Source organism: Pinus tabuliformis, chromosome Q, assembly GCF_031772625.1.
Source record: "Pinus tabuliformis cultivar Carrire ecotype Pingquan chromosome Q, CPIR1, whole genome shotgun sequence".
Classification (NCBI taxonomy): Eukaryota; Viridiplantae; Streptophyta; class Pinopsida; order Pinales; family Pinaceae; genus Pinus; species Pinus tabuliformis.
This window is the reverse complement of record NC_142296.1, coordinates 882,587,162-882,605,385: the sequence shown is the minus strand read 5'-3', so window position 1 is coordinate 882,605,385 and position 18,224 is coordinate 882,587,162.

Sequence of the window (18,224 nt, the reverse complement as noted above, 5' to 3'; positions counted from 1 at the left end):
CGCCCCAGTGACCGTCTTCGTCATCAAGCAGCTGCTCTGCTTGGTGCATGATGGGTGTTTGTGGTTGGAGGAGCCCATTCCCATCATAGACCACTTGATTCATAGAATCAAATGGATTCCTTACTTAGGGGAGGATCCAGCTAATATATTAGAAGGAAAAGGTGGCGAGTTGGCCCTCGTGGAAGAAATGAAGAAGAAGTTCAAGTTGGAGAAGAAGAAGCAAGGATATGCCATCTCCAGTATTAACAACCCTGCAGTCAAGGTAGCGATGCAAATACTAGCAGGGAAAGTGATGTGGAAGTGCTACGCAGATGAGGTGCTCGCGCCTGTGATTGCACTAGCGGCCCAATGCGTGGAAGGAGTCCAGTTCAACTGGGAAAACTATCTATGCGGTGAGTTCCTTATGAATTGTCGCGAGGCACAAGAGCAAGGAAAAACATTTCACTATGCATGGCTCCTGCTCTTGATTATACTAGTGGCATGGGAGTTGCCTGAAGACATCCAATTCCCTTCAGTTACGCCGAACCTTCCAGAGGTAGCGAAGTACGCTTCGTTGTGGGTGACCAAGGACGTGCAACGTATTAAAGAAAGCAAGATCTTTTGGATCTTGATGGAGATGAATATCCGGATGGGGATCAATCGCAAGCCGTGGTTGCCGCCCATAGTATACGCTAGTTTGCAAAGCTTTGCAGAGTTCAAAGCAGATTTCCACCATGTCTTTACTAGGGCGCAGAAGGACCCTATGAAGACATGGAATAACCTACTGTTCCTGGCAACTGATGATGTAATTTTCACAGTCCTGGAGTCTTGGACGACGGAGTGGCGCGCTCCAGCAGGCTCTGTGGTGGAAACAGACAAGTCTGTTGCACAGTGCAAGAAGGATGAAACAAAGCTCCAAATGGCACAACTGGCGAAGAAGCGCAGAAAGGAGGAAGCAGAGGCTAAGGCCTATGTAGCACGCGACATTGTGAAATTGGCGGAATAACAGAAAATAGGAGGAGAAGAGCGCGAAGGACAGAAGTCACCTTCGCCTGGAACTGAGGCAGAAACAGAGACAAAACAAGGTGGTGCGGACCTGCAGACAACATCCACCCAACTCAAGCATCCGCGACTGCGAGAGAAGGTAGTGCCACGAAAGAAAACCAAGGCATCAATGACGTCCTTTGACCTAATCACCCTCACTGAGGGGGATTTGCATGATATCGGAGAAACGATGAGGGATGTCACCGTGGAGGCCCTCCAACAGTTTGAAGAGCAGCAACAGTTGGTATTGGGGCCTCTCCGGACAGAGCTGCAGGAGTTGAAGGTATGCACACCATAGGCTGGCACAATGTCCACCAGCCTCGAAATCAACACTTCAGCTGTCGAGGAGATGTTGTGCACAAGGGTGACCAACAAGATAGTGCTATCAGATGGGGCACTTACTACAGAGAAGGAGGTCGACAGGCCCACGGTTAGCAGTTTGAAAGGGGTAGGATTGAACATGGATGAGATCCCTCGAGAGACACTCTACCTCTTGCAAGATGGACTCACCATGGAACTCAGGGCCCGAGAGAGTTGCGCTCTATGGTGATGAGCGAGCAGCGCATCAACATTGCTCAATTGGGCCTGCAGTGCAACGAGGCAGTAGAACAGAATAAGAAACTCATGTAGGTAGTAGAGGAAGCCTATTGGATGGTCCTGGAGTTGGACATTCATGTAGAAGAACCGGTGGAGGCGTGCGTCCATAAGCTCGCCACAACGGTGCGCGACGCCTGAGTAGAGATGGCCAGGGTTTAGCTGGAGCTGAACCTGCAGATTGCAGAATTGCAGTTAAGGACTCAACCTTCGACTCCACCAGAAGTCCAGGAACAGTGTACCACCATGGTTACAGCAACGATAGCGGCGGTTGACAGTGCAGTGCAGACTACATGCAGCTTTTTGAACAGTCATTCGAGGTCCTAACCACCCTGCAGGAGGACCCGAATGTAGAGTGCCTAGAGACAGAGGCGCACAAGCTACAACAATGAAATGATGAGGTCAAAGGGGCCACATAGACGGTTTCCCTTATGTAGAGGCTTACACGGATGCAGAAGGCAAAGGCGCTCAAGGAATAGGTGGATGTCACTTGGCAAAAAGAAGCGGTCTTAAAAGTGTGCCTATAGCCATGGATAGATGAGGCTTATGCAATCACAACCTCCATTGAAGGAAAGCTCGCGCAACTGCAGGCAGCTCAATAGAAGATTCAGGGTAGCAGTTCAGCGGCAGTCACCGAGCAGCGAGTGGAAGAAGTCTAGCAGGCAGCCACTCAGTGCACTGCTAAAGTTGTTGTGATCCAAATGAAGCTGGGAGGTCTTCACGCTAAGATCTCCACACCTGCAGAGTGAATTGAGGGCGAGTCACGATGTTTGTCTTGGGGGCCTATTGGGCGCGGGATGCCCCAAGGGCAGTTTTGGGGCTAAAATCCCATATTTTGGTCCAATTTTGTAATCCAAATGTAAAGACTTTGCATATTGCGGTCACAGAGTGTGTAGGGGTTAAAGAGTCATAGGGTTGTCTACCTTTATTTTAAATGGAATGTCAGCTGTAAAATATCTACCCATGGTCCGCAACCATGGGATTGTATAAATAGATCTAAGCTCTAAGTAGTTAGAAAAAAGGGAAAAATAAGATCGAACATGTATGAGAGATAGCTCTGAAGTAGAAGTCTAAGTTTTGGGTTGTAGCGTAGGTAGAGGCTCTGCAGCTGAGTTTGCAAAGGCCTAGAAGTTCGTAGCTAAGTGCGCGGACTCCTGCAGCTGAGTGTGCAGGGCGGGTCGAGTCTTTAATTGTTCGGAATTATCAATAAAGAGAAGTATTCTACAATTTCTGCATCTTTATTTCCTACTTATGCATCTGTTATATTAGGTATGAATTTCTCTGATAATGCTTATATGATGCGTGAATGTATGTAAATGTATCGGTTAAGTGAACGCAAGTAAGATATCTGTTTACGCGAAGCTAACTAAGATCTGTAATAAGACAAGTAAGATACTTAGCGTAGTTTGGGAAATATCACAGTTCGTTGCCCTAACAGCACTAAAGTATATCAGCCCCAGGTTAGGGCTACATGAAAGTCGATTGTATCCTTTCGCGAAGGTATTGAAGGGTGGAACAGAGGGCTAAGAAACCTACGTGTAGGCAGGTATAGCTAGGATAAATCGACATCACAACCATCTTAAGGGTGCAGAAACTTGGTTCCAACATCCCCCCATACTACTTCGGGTGAAACTTAAGTCCGCGCTCTGCGGGCTGATGTTGAAAGGGCCAGTAGTGTAGGTATTTGTTTGGCTAACTAACGCTGAACCTAGGCCAGGCCCCCACAAGCCAACACAACACATCGAATACCATTCCTGTCTCCACTACCCTTCCTTATTCCTCCCTCTGCCACCTTGCCAGCCCACATCCCATACATTCATGGCTAAGGACACCACACCCTCTGCCTTGAGCATGTGGGAGGCGGTTGTAATAAATGCCCTGGTACTAACCATGTCACCTCAAGGCCTGTCGCCTCTTACACCCTCTCTCATCCCGATCGGGAGGACCATTGAAGTTATTTAAGAAATTAGTATTTTAAACATTTTCTAAAATTTTATTAATTGCAAATCAATAAAGCAATGAATGAATTTTTTATTCAAATTATAGAAATATGGAAAGTTTCTTGCATAAAAAATGGTGGGCACCTATCCACATGGCATTCTCTCTTGTAAAGTTATAACACAGTGAATATATATATATATATATATATATATATTTTCTAGGTTTTAATATAATTTTGATATTCCATAAATCAATTACATAAGATAGCCATCCACAATTAGAAAAAAAATACATTTTAAAAAATTTAAAATTATTTTTTAATTTTCAAACTATTCAGTTTAATATTTTTTTTGAGAACCTTTAATAAATTTCATAAAATTTATAAGAGATTTTCTGGCGTAAATCACATGATATTTCATTTGTCGATGTGTTTCGAACCAACCAGTGTGGTTCATCATCAGGACTAGTTGAAGAATCAAATCAAGCATTGCATGTTAAATAGTCCCAGCAGAACCTCCAACGGCTATAATTCTTGACCAGGCAACAACTATATTGACTAATGGCTAAATATGACTGGGGGACAGCTAGACGGACCAAGGTCATAAAAATAAGTTAATTTCATAGCTAGTTAGTTATATTATTATTAAATTAAAAGTCAAAGCGACATATGAATTTTCTTAGGGGTTATATCTATATATATATATATATATATAATAAATTAATTTAAAATGATTATTAAGTTGATAGTTAGTTATAAAAAGTATTAACTATTTAATAAAAATATATAATATAAATATTAGAATAAGTTAAGTGTTAGAAAAAATAAGATTTTAAATATTCAGATTTAATTAATTGTTTCTCTAATTGTCACATTAACCTAGAGGTATTAAATAATTTAATTGTTTATATGAATTTACCTAAAGGTCTTTACTATCTTATAATATATATATATATATATATATATATATATATATATAATTTTTTATTAATATATATCATTCTTACATACACACACACACACACACACACACACACACACACACATATATATATATATATTTCTTAAGATAATAGTTAGTTATAAACAAAAATATATTGATAGACTAAGTCAAGTGTTGGAAAGAAAATAGTATAATTAATCGTTTATCTTAATTGTTAAATTAACATCTAATTAAAGTTAAGAAAAAAAAGGCCAAAGGATACGGGAAAACAAGAACAAGCCAAAAAACGAGGGAGGGGAGGAAAGGAAGAAAATGACTAGGAAGAGAGTGTTGGGACCCAGCAACTACTAATCTTCCAGCCATCTTCTCTATTGAGATTGCTCGACCTTTTTTCAATCTCAAGGGCTTCCCTAAATTTCCGATGATGGAATTGTGAAACTCTAGCAATCACACTAGCCTCCTCAATACACACATGATGCTTGGTTCTTTCCGCATGTTCAGCTAAAGCGGAAGACTTGGTTCTCCTATGTTTAAGGTCAGCTACATGTTCACTAATCCTTTGATTAATGGAGCGACCAATCTCACCAATATAGGGGGTCCCACAGGAACAAGGGATAATACATACCCCTTTCATATCCTTAGGGTCAATAGTATCCTTCCCTGATCTGAGGGACTTACGAATAGTGTTAAGGGGCTTAAAGGTCACAGGGACATTATGCTTTTTAAGAATCCTTGCAATCTTATCAGTGGTCCCATGAACATACGGAAGATGGACACCTGGAATTCGCTCCTTCGGTTCTCTTTTAGTTAGTGAATTCTTGGTAGCTTTGAGGAAAGCTTTCTAACCCAAGAATCTACTATAACCATTCTCGACAAAGACATCAAGGAGATGGGATTTCTCCCTCTCGAAGCTCTTTTCATTAGAGATCCTTAGGGCACGAGTAGCAAGGGTGTTGAGAACATCCATCTTCTGAGCCGGGAAATGGTGGGAACTAGCATGAAGATATTGCTCCGTATGTGTTCTGCTGCGACTATTTAACATGCAATGCTTGATCTGATTCTTCAACTTGTCCTGACGATGAACCACACTGGTTGGTTCGAAACGCGTCAACAAATGAAATATCATGTGATTTACGCCAAAAAATCTCTCATAAATTTGATATGGATCACAGAAGCCTCATTTCATAAAGTTTGTTTAAAAATTTTCAAAACTAATTGAAAGTCAAATTTCTTTAACCAAAATAAAAAACAATATATACTCTACCTCTGCTAGTATAAGAATATGACTATGACCTTAATTTTCAATATGTGCATTAAATTTAAAGTAAAGTGAATTTATTAATGAACTAAAAAGTCTTAGGTTATGGGCTTTGTTCATCATTCCAAGCTATTTGGAGGAAATAAATTAAAAAATGACACCACTTATAGTAAACTATTTTCACCCCTACATTTTTCATTTGAGTGTTTTGTTTAAATGACTTCACTTATTTGAGTGTTATATATATATATATATATATATATATATATATATATATATATATATATATATATATATATATATATATATATATATATATATATACACAGAAGAATCGGCAACTAGAGCAGCCTCGCAACTCGCGTAACACGGGGTCGATTCTGACCGCTACCACTATAACCCCTGGGAACTGTGCCCACCCCTTTCCACAGCTCCAGGCTAGTCTGGGGGATTTGAACTCGTGACCTTCAGTACAAAGCCCACCTTTCTAATGAACTTCACCGCATTGTGATTACCTACTCGCCTACCCCTGTGGGGTTATTTATATATATATTATTTGGAGCAAATAAATAAAAATAAGCCACCCCCTAGAGTTAGTTATTTTCACCTCTACATTCTTCATGTGAGTGTTTTGTTTGTATGGATTTACTTATTTTATTTATATATATATATAGTGAGGAGAATTATCAATGGCTATTATCTTTGAATATAAGATGACTTGTAATTTCTATTTAAGGAAAATTTGTCACCTAAAATAAATCCTTAGTGTTCCATAAGGGAATAGGCTTTCACTCTTGTCATATGCCTTTAGTTTTTGGGCCATTAATCTATTTCCTTACATTAAAAGAAGATGAGTTATTAGCTAATCATAAGTAGTCTTAGGTCTTAAGGACCATTTGGGAAATTTCATCCCTTATAGTATCTCCAAAATAGCTAGTATCCCTTGTGCTCCATCATTGCTAATGCTAAATAGAGCTCATATGGTATGAAGTATCCACCTCAACCTAGCTCCATATATGAAGCTAGGATACTATACTCAATTGTAGTTTTAAAATGTGAAGCATTATCATAATTAATTTAAAAAAAAATATGTGGAGCAATACGGAGATTAAGAATAAAATAGAGTTGAATTACTAAAAAGAAATCATCAACTTCAAGTTATAGGATTCATACTATCTTCTTATGGTTGAAAGTTAGAACAAATTACTTCAGTTTATAAGAAATTAGGTATTGGAAAAGGCATAATACAACTTTACACAAACAACTCAAATTAGTGAGATAAATAATGTAGAGGATGAAAAAACTCTCTTCAAGTGGTAATGTGCCATGACATAAAATGAAATTTTCAGAACATTTGTAATAAAATTAAACTCCATAACTTATTAACCTATAATGATTCAAGTTAATTCAAAAATTTCATTTTTAAGTTACTCAATTTTAAAAAGAATATGTTAAATCAAAATGATTAAGAATAGTTTTATAGGTTCCATGAACTAATTTTTCTTTTAGTGGATGATAATCATCATTATTAATTAATTTGAAAAATGAAATATACCTTTTAAGAGTTAATTAAGGTTTTGCGTTGATTATATCAAATTACGACTAATGTCATGCCCATTTGTGCTCTTTGAGGTTTTTAATTTCTATAACCTTATTTGGCAATTTCTTGTCACATCCATTTGGGCTCTTTGAGGTTTGCAATTTCTACAATCTCATTTGGCAATTTCTTAGTCACATGGAAATGTGTGCAATCTATTTCATTACTATATATTGACATATAACTTCTTCATAGTCATCACTTATGTGATCAAATCCATGATTAATGTAGTGCTAAAAGATATTAATTATTACTATAGTATTAAGAGGGATTAACACTCTTTAGATGCATAATTTCTTATTGGTCATTCAATTTGATGATGATAATGATGATGGTGATGATGATCACTGTTTTCCTTCCCATCAATTTAGTATATTAGAAATATTAGAGGGCATAGTTCCTTTCAAAGTTTAACTAGTTTGTTTTGTTTTTTTTAAATAACAATTTATATAATAAAAGTGTACATACAAAATAAAATACAATTTAAATAAAAAATAATTATAACCTTATGAAAAAATTGTTTAATTATATTATAATAAAATAAGTGAAAGAGAATGCCAATAACGCTGAATATTAGTAGAGATTCCGTGATAAATTTGGGCTTTTCAAGATCCTAAAGAGAACCCAACATATCATACCTCAATTTAAAAAACCATTGGCCTTATATAAATTTTATAGATCAATTAATTGATTTATGGTTCAAATTTTATGGAAAAAACAACACAAATAATCTTATTATTTTTTTTGTCCTTTTAAAATATTTTAATGTATTATTTCTTTATTATTTTAATATAATATCCCCGAACGGGGGTGCGTGCCTGTGGTAAATAGATCTAATAATTAATAATAATAATAAATGCACACTACTTCATAAGAAAGACTGAAGTATTAATAAATACACACTACTTATTAAGAAAGACTAAAGAATGAACCAGTGGCTGCGTGTGTTGTAGTCAAAGTTACCCTTTCATCTTTATCCGCCATCCAAGAGTAGGAAATGGAACCATACATCCGCAGGCAGGGTTGCCCGTAAAACCTTGTCAGAATTGGAAAAAAGAAAACAAGATTTCCATTTCGTGTCTTAAAGATATTAAATATCCAATAGCATAAAAATATAGCTTGCCCTATCAAATACTATCTCAAAGAGAGAGACATTAAATACCCAATAGCATAGGAAATATGGATTTCCATTTCTAATATGTGCGCAACCTTAACTTGGTAAACCTTAATAATAGGATCCATCAATGTTGGATGGCTATGACTCTTGAATGTCAACATCATTGATCCAACAACGCTCATAAGAGGATCATGTTGGGTTAACAGTTAAAAGGAACGTGTTATGTTAGGTTAGTTAAGAATATGATTATGTGTTTTCACATGGTCAATTAATATAACATTTTGATTATATGGGTGTTTTCCCCCGCGTTCGGGACGGATGGCTTTCCGCCTCCCCACCCGGGTTCAAACCCACGCTGCATGCTTCCAGTTGCGCTGCAGCTATATGTTGATAATCTTGCTTCGCTGCTATGCAGCATATTTGTAACAATCAAGCTTCTGTATATATGTGTACATTGCGAATTCAATCTCGCTTCTGTAAATATATGTAAATTGTGAATTTCGAGTTAATACAGCTTCTTCTAGAGGGACTCACCCCCCTCATTTAAAAAAAAACATTTTGATTATATGTTTTTCATATTAACATTAATTACTAATAAATTATATTTATGATTATTATAACTTTAAATATTCGATAGATATGGAATAAAATCAAGAGTGATAATCATTGTCTTTGTTTCATAAGCGAAATCTACAATATACATAAAAATAAATATCCAATACTAATCCTTACAAACTATATCATGGAAGATTTCAGGAAATAAGAAATTAATGCTTGTGAATAGGAATTTAAATATGATATCTCTCTAATATTAAAAAAAACATGTGAGATTCAAACAAATAAAAAATGAATGGGAATCTAATTATGATGTATTTTGGATATCAAGCAATAATAATTTGGTGGATAAAGATTTGATGACAAAACTTTACTATAAGAAAAATTGAATTATCAATTGCTAATTGATTCGATTCCAAGCTTACATATAGGAAAAAAAAATTCCTTATGATACATAAGTTGGAATTGACACTTATACATAAGTTGGAATTGACACTTATTTTAAGTTATTGGTTCATGACAAATTTACCCCCATTACCAAGAATTTGCTATAATCAAGTCTATTGCAATAATTTTAACTTATCAAATAAATGGAGTTCATTTCATGATAAAGCATTTGTCCAATGGTGGTATAATTTAACTCTCAAATAAGTGGAGACGATTTTAGAAATCATTTATCAAATAGTGGTACCCTCCAACTTAACATTTCTCAATAACACATACTACCCCATTAAAAAAAAAAATAAACTTGTGCACAGTAATTCTTGAGCTATTACTATTTGTGAATATAGTAATAAAATTTACTTTGTTGTCCTTGTCACCATAATTATTTAAGTTTTTCTTGTTCATTAACATGGTTATAATTATAGAGACCAAGTTGTTTTTTTTTTAATATCCTGCGAGGATATATGAGTTATTTACCCACCCATGGCTTACAACTAGTGGTTCCCTTGGTATCTAGCCCTTGTACTATCAGTTCTCACTTACTAATTTAATTCGCATACTTGTATTTACTATGTTTTACTTTTAATATACATGAGGTGACTAATAAATAACCAAGGGTGGGTCACCTGGATCGAACCCTCCATAACTCATAGTTGGTGCCCATCCATGGTTGGGTACAAGTACTTGGGATATGAACTGTGATCAACAGCTGTAAGCATAAGTGAATGATCCTACAGCTAGGAGAGTGAGCAGATGGTTAGAGTAACCACTGCCTCATCGCTATGACGCCTCTTCTGGTCATTGGTAACTTCTCTGGTTAGGGTTTATGCTCTGCAACTTTGTGACAATAGATTGCTCTAGACAAGGAATTAGATCATGGGCTTGAATAAGGTAATTGTTATTTCTCTTCACGCTCATAAATTGAATTTTGGGTTGAGTATTTTGAAAGTTCTTGTAATATTAATTTATTTTCATGTGCAATAGGTGCATTGTAGCGGTAACAATTATGGTATTTTCCTTTGTTAGGTAGGGTTGTAGCTCGCTCCGTGTAGAAATTCCCACTATAGATCACCTGGTAATGCAATGTACTAAAGCAAAACACTTGATCTACTTCTACAAACAATTTAGCAGAAGCTTAATCGAACATGAGCGACATAAATAAGAACACATATAACTGATAAGAAGGAATCAATCACACATAACACAGAATAATTTACTCGGGGAAAGCCTCAGCCTAAAACCCCAACTCTGTATTATCATACAAGTGGAAATATAGCTCATATTACAAAAAGAATCAACTCAAAAGTTATCTTACTCTCGTTGCAATACCTCTGCTACTCATAGGCAATCAAAGGCCTCTATCTAACCTCTGGTCTGCCCTCCAAGCCTCCTATTTCTTTGCGCAATTTTAATTGGGGTCCAGTGCAGCCACTTGTGTGAATTAGCCTCTTCACACACACTAACCTCTGATCCAACTACGCAGTGCTGAAGGAGATAAATCCTCATCATGGATGAGATTCCTTTATAGGAAAAATATTCATCCAACTGATAGTACACTGTCCCTTCTCTGATCTCAACTAGGTCTTTGTCTGAATTGACATGCATGAGTTATCCATGAGTGAATACTCAGTTATCTGAAATACAATAGTTACATGCATGCAAGCATTAACTAACTGAACTCTCATTAATTTAAGAAACTGTTAAATTAATCCAACTGGACTTGACTCAGTTAAATTAATAGATAAATTGTTGTATGTCCTCACATAAACTTCAAGTTTGATTTGCCATAACTAATTAACTCAAGATGAATTAATTAATTAATTTACAAATTGCTGTTAATATCAAATTCAAATTTAACTTCCTATTTTGAGTCCAGGGACTAACTAAAATAGGAATCCATCATGAACTGCTAAAAATAGAATGATATTTTTAGCACTTCCATTTTTCATTCCCTGTTGCCCAATCTAGCACTGGTACCCAAACTGCTATTTTTAACAGTGCTATTTTTAGCATTTCTTGTTGCCATTTTCAACACTCCCTCTTAACAAAAAAGGTTTCCTCTCGAACCCGATCCTGTACCTTCGGAATGTTCTGCATGCAACACTTCTACCAAGTGTGGTTGCTCCAGCAACTCTCGGAACAAAAAAAACTCCCAACTGACCTCTCTATTGGGCTAGAAACATACTCTGATGCTGAAGCTCTACCTGCTGCTGACAAGTGCTCCCTCTCTGACCTCTGCACTACTGCAACATCTCCATGCATCTCGCATTGCACACCTCTCTGTGCCATCCTGCACTGGTGCAACACACTTGTGCCTCTCGCATTGCTGCAGCCTGCTAGCTCTGCATTGTCTTGGGATTCCTGCACTGTAGCTCTCTCTGCCACTCCATCCGCATCTGTCTCTACCCAATCAGTCAGTCTTGCTACTCCTCATTGGGGCTCCTGTAGCAAAGTCAAATCAAAGAGGTTGGGTACCTCAAGGATCCTGCCCCTCCTCCTTGGGACAATCACTCCACATCGCCCCACCTCCTACCTGGAGGTATGGCTGCATGTGATCCCTCAGCCCACCTGGCTCGAAGTTTCCCCCTACTGGAGGTCTCTGCATGAGTAGATGTCTCTACTCGATCTCCTCTCAGCTTCCCCTGTTGTGGCTGCTCCACAACCTCCTGAAGCTGTTGCACCAATCGTGGCTCCTCCACAATCATCTGAGACTTCTTCTGGCACTGCATGTTGAGAGGTAATATACTCTCCCTCTCAACCACCAAGTCTCCATCAGTTGCCTTGCTGCTCAAGGCTTTGCATGCATCTTGAACCTCAAGAGCATACAAGTTCTTGACTCGTGAACCGATCTGCTTCACCTGTCTAGTGATGACATGTCTAAGGAAAACCTTTCCCTTACTGAAGATTACATCATAGCCTCTGTCTTCCAGCACCGCGATCGACACCAAGTTTCTCTTCAGTCCTGGTACATACTTGACATTGGTCAAGGTAAGGCGAGCTCCATGCTACCTCTGAAAACTAACCGTGCCTACACCTAAGTCACTGTAATTTTCATCATTACCCATTGCTATGAGTATTTGGAGATATTTCTCCTCCAAAGTACTGAACAAAATCTTGTCGCCGGTCATGTGGAAAGAAGCTCCATTGTCAAGAAACCAACCACTTCCCACCATGGATGAAACCATGCATGCGAAGAGTGTGAAATCCAACTCGAACTGTGAAGCAAGTGCCTCACCTTCTGATCCTTCCCCGGATCCCTTCTTGGATTTCCTCTGTGGACAATTTGTAGCAAAATGGCCCACCTCATGACAACGAAAGCATCACACTTTTGATTTGTCAAACTTCTTCCCACCATGGGAAGAACTGGATTCGGAAAGAGAAACCTTCTCCTTCCCCTTCTTCGCCTTACTCGCTAAGGCATAGTTTTCTTCATCCTCCATGGATGAAGAACCATCTCTGGTGCTTCTTCTTATCTCCTCCTACATCAAATCCAACCAAAGTCATTCCCAATCTGGCAGTTTCTCTCTTCCATTAACCGAGTCCTGGTAGCTATGCCAGCTCTTAGGGAGATTGAGGAGTGCAAGACTCACCATGTCATCATCAGCTGTCACGATCCCTACACTTCCAAGCTCATCCCTGCATGAGGTGAGCTTGTTCAGATACATAAAGATCGTGTCACCCTTTTCACACGATATTTCGAAGTTTGTCCTTCAGTGTCAGCTTCCTCTGATTATTGCTATTCTGATAAAGATCTTTCAATATTTTCCACATCAAAAACGGAGTCTCCTTCCCATGGAGGCTCGAGACAATGTGATCTCGAACTCCCTCTAGGAGGATTCTCCTTGCTCTAGGCACACACTTTTTCCATTCCAGCAGTTGAGTAGCATCAGTCGGCTTCTGGAATTCTTGATCAATGAAGTCCTTTAGACCATTATCTTCTAATATTGCCTCCATGCGATCCTTCCAGGCTATATAATTCGAACTTCCATCAAGGGCATATTCGAATCTCAAACCATTGAATGCCATCGGTGAAATAGATGTGATAAGAACCCAATTCAGTATTCAGAAACCACAACTTCAACTTCCCCCTTCTTGTATACTGTTCTTCCTTGATCACCTGTGCTTTGATACCATGTAGAAATTCCTATTGTAGATCACCTCGTAATGAAATTTAATAAAGCAAAACACTTGATCTACTTCTACAAACAATTTAGCGGAAGCTTAATCAAACATGAGCAACATCAATAAGAACACATATAACTGATGAGAAGGAATCAATCACACATAACACAAAATAATTTACCCGGGGAAAGCCTCAGCCTAAAAATCCAACTTTGTATTATCATACAAGTGGAAATATAGCTAGTATTACAAAAAGAATCAGCTCAAAAGCTATCCTGCTCTCTCTGCAATACCTCTGCTGCTCATAGACAGTGAAAGGTCTCTATCTAACCTCTAGTCTGCCGTCCAAGCCTCCTATTTCTTTGTGCAATTTTGATTGGGGTCCAGTGCAGCCACTTGTGTGAATTGGCCTCTTCACACACTCACTAACCTCTGATCCAACTGTGCAGCCCTAAAGGAGATAAATCCTCATCATGGATGAGCTTCCTTTATAGGAAAAATATTCATCCAACTAATAGTACACTGTCCCTTCTTTGATCTCAACTGGGTCTCTGTCTGAACTGACATGCATGAGTTATGCATGAGTGAATACTCAGTTATCTGAAATACAATAGTTACATGCATGCAAGAATTAACTAACTGAACTCTCATTAATTTAACAAACTGTTAAATTAATCTAACTAGACTTGACTCAGTTAACTAAGCCAACTAATTACAACTCAATACTACAACTCATCCTTATCTCTTTAACTGATGGACAAATTCCTCAATTAATAGATAAAATGTTGCATGTCCTCACATAGACTTCAAGTTTGATTTTCCTTAACTAATTAACTTAATATGAATTAATTAATTAATTTATAAACTGCTGTTAATATCAAACTCGAATTTTACTTCCTATTTTTATTCCAGGGACTGATTAAAAGAGGAATCCATCCTGAACTGCTAAAAATAGAATTCTATTTTTATCACTTTCATTTTTCATTCCCTGTTGCCCAATCTAGCAGTGGTACCCAAACTGCTATTTTTAGCAGTGCTATTTTTAACACTTCTATTTTTAGCATTTCTTGTTGCCATTTTCAACACTCCGAAATTTCTAATATAATTGAGCAATCTAGGTTTATCTAGGTTCAAACCCTTTGTATTTATATATTTATTTTGTTCATGCCTTGTCTTATAATAAAACCCTCGTTCTACCACAGTTCTAACATTGGGTATAAGACTCCATAAAGGCTATTACAAGTAATTACCTAGACGGTTTGCAGTGAGTCACTCATTTTGCTGATTTAGAATTTAAACAAATCCTAATTGGGGTTTTGGGTTATTTCAGGTTTGATTTCATCACCCTATTTAGTGTGAACCCTTTGCTCTCTGGTTCTCCTGCGGCTCGATTTCATTGTTTGAATTCCACTTATGCTGAATTTTCCAGGTTCCCACTACATTTTTGTATTATATTCATGGAGTAACCCGCGTTGGTTACTAATATAATCTCTTATCAAGTTTTTCGATGTAAGATGTAACTTTATAATGTAGGTCGAACTGTACTTGCGTCATTATGGATTGTAAATGTATTACTATCAAAAAATTTATGGAATAGTTTATTTCTTTAGGACGAGTTTCGTTTAGTAAAGACCCTAGTCGGAACCACGAAAAGATGAGTTGTCAACTGTATTTCTTACCAGGTTGAGCTATTCGAGTTTAATTTCTCGGATCATGTCTTTTTTAGCATGAGTTTATATACATATGTTCAAGTAAATTATTGGTAAGTTTCAACTCTGTATGTCTGGTAAAATTAGTATAAATACAATGTATGCTATGTTATGATTATTTCGATCAAAAATAACTTATTAGTAGTTGAGTTAAATATTCGGTCCTCCTTTAAAACCCTTTAGGTTTTTACCATTATTGAATTACATTAATTTCTATGGCGATGTGTAGGTCTAATACTCTTCCAGTTATAATTATTTGGATTTACGTAGTCAGGGGTGAAAGTAATTTATGACTTTTGTTTAATTATTAAAGACTCTTCATTTTATTCATCTTGTTCTTTTATTCTCTCATTCATATTGTTCTTTTATTCTCTTGGGAAGAATAGGGTGTTCAGCGGTAGTTACTTAAATAAAAGATTGTTCCTTTTAGACTATGAGATGCAAGCACTGCTCCGGGTTACTAGTATCCGGATTGGTCCAGGGGCTAACCCCAAATCTCCCAAAAGGCCACTATTGTTTGATTTATTACCTTACTAGATTTTTTTCATTTTATTAATGTCAAAATTATTTAGGTTCATGGCCCATCTTTAATATTTCTATGCTTCCGAAAAAAATAAAAAATGAGATTCTTTTATATTGCACTAAAATTCAGTGCTTTAACATTTTCATTCTTTCTTATATTTCAGTAATGGTATTCAAATTCATTAGACTTTCTTTCATTCACTATTTTAATGCACCCTTTGATTCGTACTGGACTTAGTGCTCTAAAGCCAAGGGATTGTTCCATGGTTGTTGCTTCAGCAACCAGCCTCGAACCAACCCAAGATCCTAATAGAGTACCGCAACCACTTGTTAATAATTCATTGGTTCACAATACTCATTCATTATTCAAATACTAAAACTCAACACTCATAACTACTTATTTGGATTTATCATTGTTCAAACACATAAAGTTAAACATTAGAATTACAGTTTAGGTACTGAGTTGTACTTGTTGTTTTTACTGAATCACACAGTTATTGAGAATTCTAATGCTCCACCCAACCAACGATGTTATAGACATTTTTGTGCCTTACAACATGGAGCATGAAATGTCAATAATCTGAGGGATCCAAAGTCCCTAAACATGTTGTTCCTACCCCTAGAGGAACAAGGTCAGCAAACCACAGCACTACAGATCAGTTCTCCACTGAAAAACACTCAAAAACAGGTCAATTTTGGATCAAAGCAGCTGCTCCACTAAGCATCTGCGCTGAATGTCAAAAGCTCTATGGTGTACCTGCGCTGCATAGCAAGTGCAACAAAGGCTACCTGCGCTGGGCGTACTATGACATGTGGAGGAATCTTTTCTCAATGTGCCAGTGCCCAGGAAGCTTCCAAAATGACACTTGGATCAGAAGATTCGCCTAATGATGAGTAAAGAGGTTCTAAAACTCCAAGTGGAAGGTAGAAACTCCGAGTGGACTCAAGGACTGAAGAACAACTGGAGTTGAAGAGGACAACAAGTCACACATCAAGCTGACTTGTCTTCACTCCAAAACTCTATATAAGGATCTCATCCCATGGGATCTAGAGGTCGGAATTTTGTGCAAAGAATTGCTGTTGGTTTACAGTTGTGAGTATTGGGTGATTGCTTGAGGGAGGTGAAGAGGAGATTTCCTTCCATCGGGAAGGTGATGCTGGATTGGACCTCTCACGGTTGTATCACCGCCTGAACCTTACTTCCTTATATTAATAAAGCATTTGAGGTTCTTCTATTCGCATGTGTTTCAATGATGTGTTGTCTTACTTGCGTATTTGATTTATGCTAATCCTTGAATCAATTATGAATGCATGCTTCTTGTAGTTTCCTTTTCTTGTCTTGTTCGCAGGATCTCGTGTAGCTGGGCCCGTGAGAAGACTTGGAGCTGGGAGCGAGCGACAAATAGAGGAGATTGGATCGACCATTTGCGCAAGACATCGGTAAGTGGATCTCTTCCTTTCATCTCTTGCATGTCATAAAGAAGTAACTTTAGATAGCTTTGCTTCAGCTGTTGCTAAGGAACTATCACCCTTAGAGTGGGATAGGGTCATTCCGTGTTGGATACTTTTCCCCACAACAGACTGGCGACTCCGCTGGGGATCGTGTCTTGTTGGTAGCTTGTGTTTCTTGCTATTCATTTCTTAAACAAAGGGAGTACCGAATCGAACTGCATTCGAGTCATTCGAAGGCAAAGTAGAGGGCAACTACTCTAGCTCAGTTCTGGGCATGTTTATGATTTGAAGAGCTGATCCACAAGGACTCTTATTAGCTCTTTGTGATAGTGTTCATCTTCCTTTAATCATCCTCTAGTGTATACTTGACTGATAACCTCTAATTTGGCCAAAAACCATTGATTTTTGAGCAATCTGTGACCCGGAACCAAAGAGAGACGAGAGTTTTCTCTTCAGTGCAGCTGCAGTGAAGGCTACCTGCGCTGCAACGCAGGTCCCGAAGGGGCTACCTGCGCTGAATGTCAAACTGACAGTGTTCTACCTGCGCTGATCCAGTTTTGCATTGTGCAACTGGGGTTCCCTGCTTTCTGTTGCCCAGTTTTCAGTATTGTTTTTGCAGCCTGTTGTCAACCTGTATACCCATCTGAAACTATCTTTCTTTGCCATCATTCCGCCTCAGTTGTATGAAGAAACTGTGATTGTTCTTGTTGTATTTCTTATATTCATTTACAGTTTCCCATAACGAAAGTGAACTAGTCTTGCTGTGGCCTCTTGAATCTAGACCTGTGATAAAGTGTCGTTGTGATTCTAAGAGCTAGTTTATTGCTGTTCATAGCTGCTTGAGCATTTGCTTTCGTTATATGGTTCGAATTTCAGTATTTCTTGTGTTGAAACGAGTGAATCTTAAGGTGTTCTTTTGATTATTGGACAAAACTTGTTTGCTTTCGCT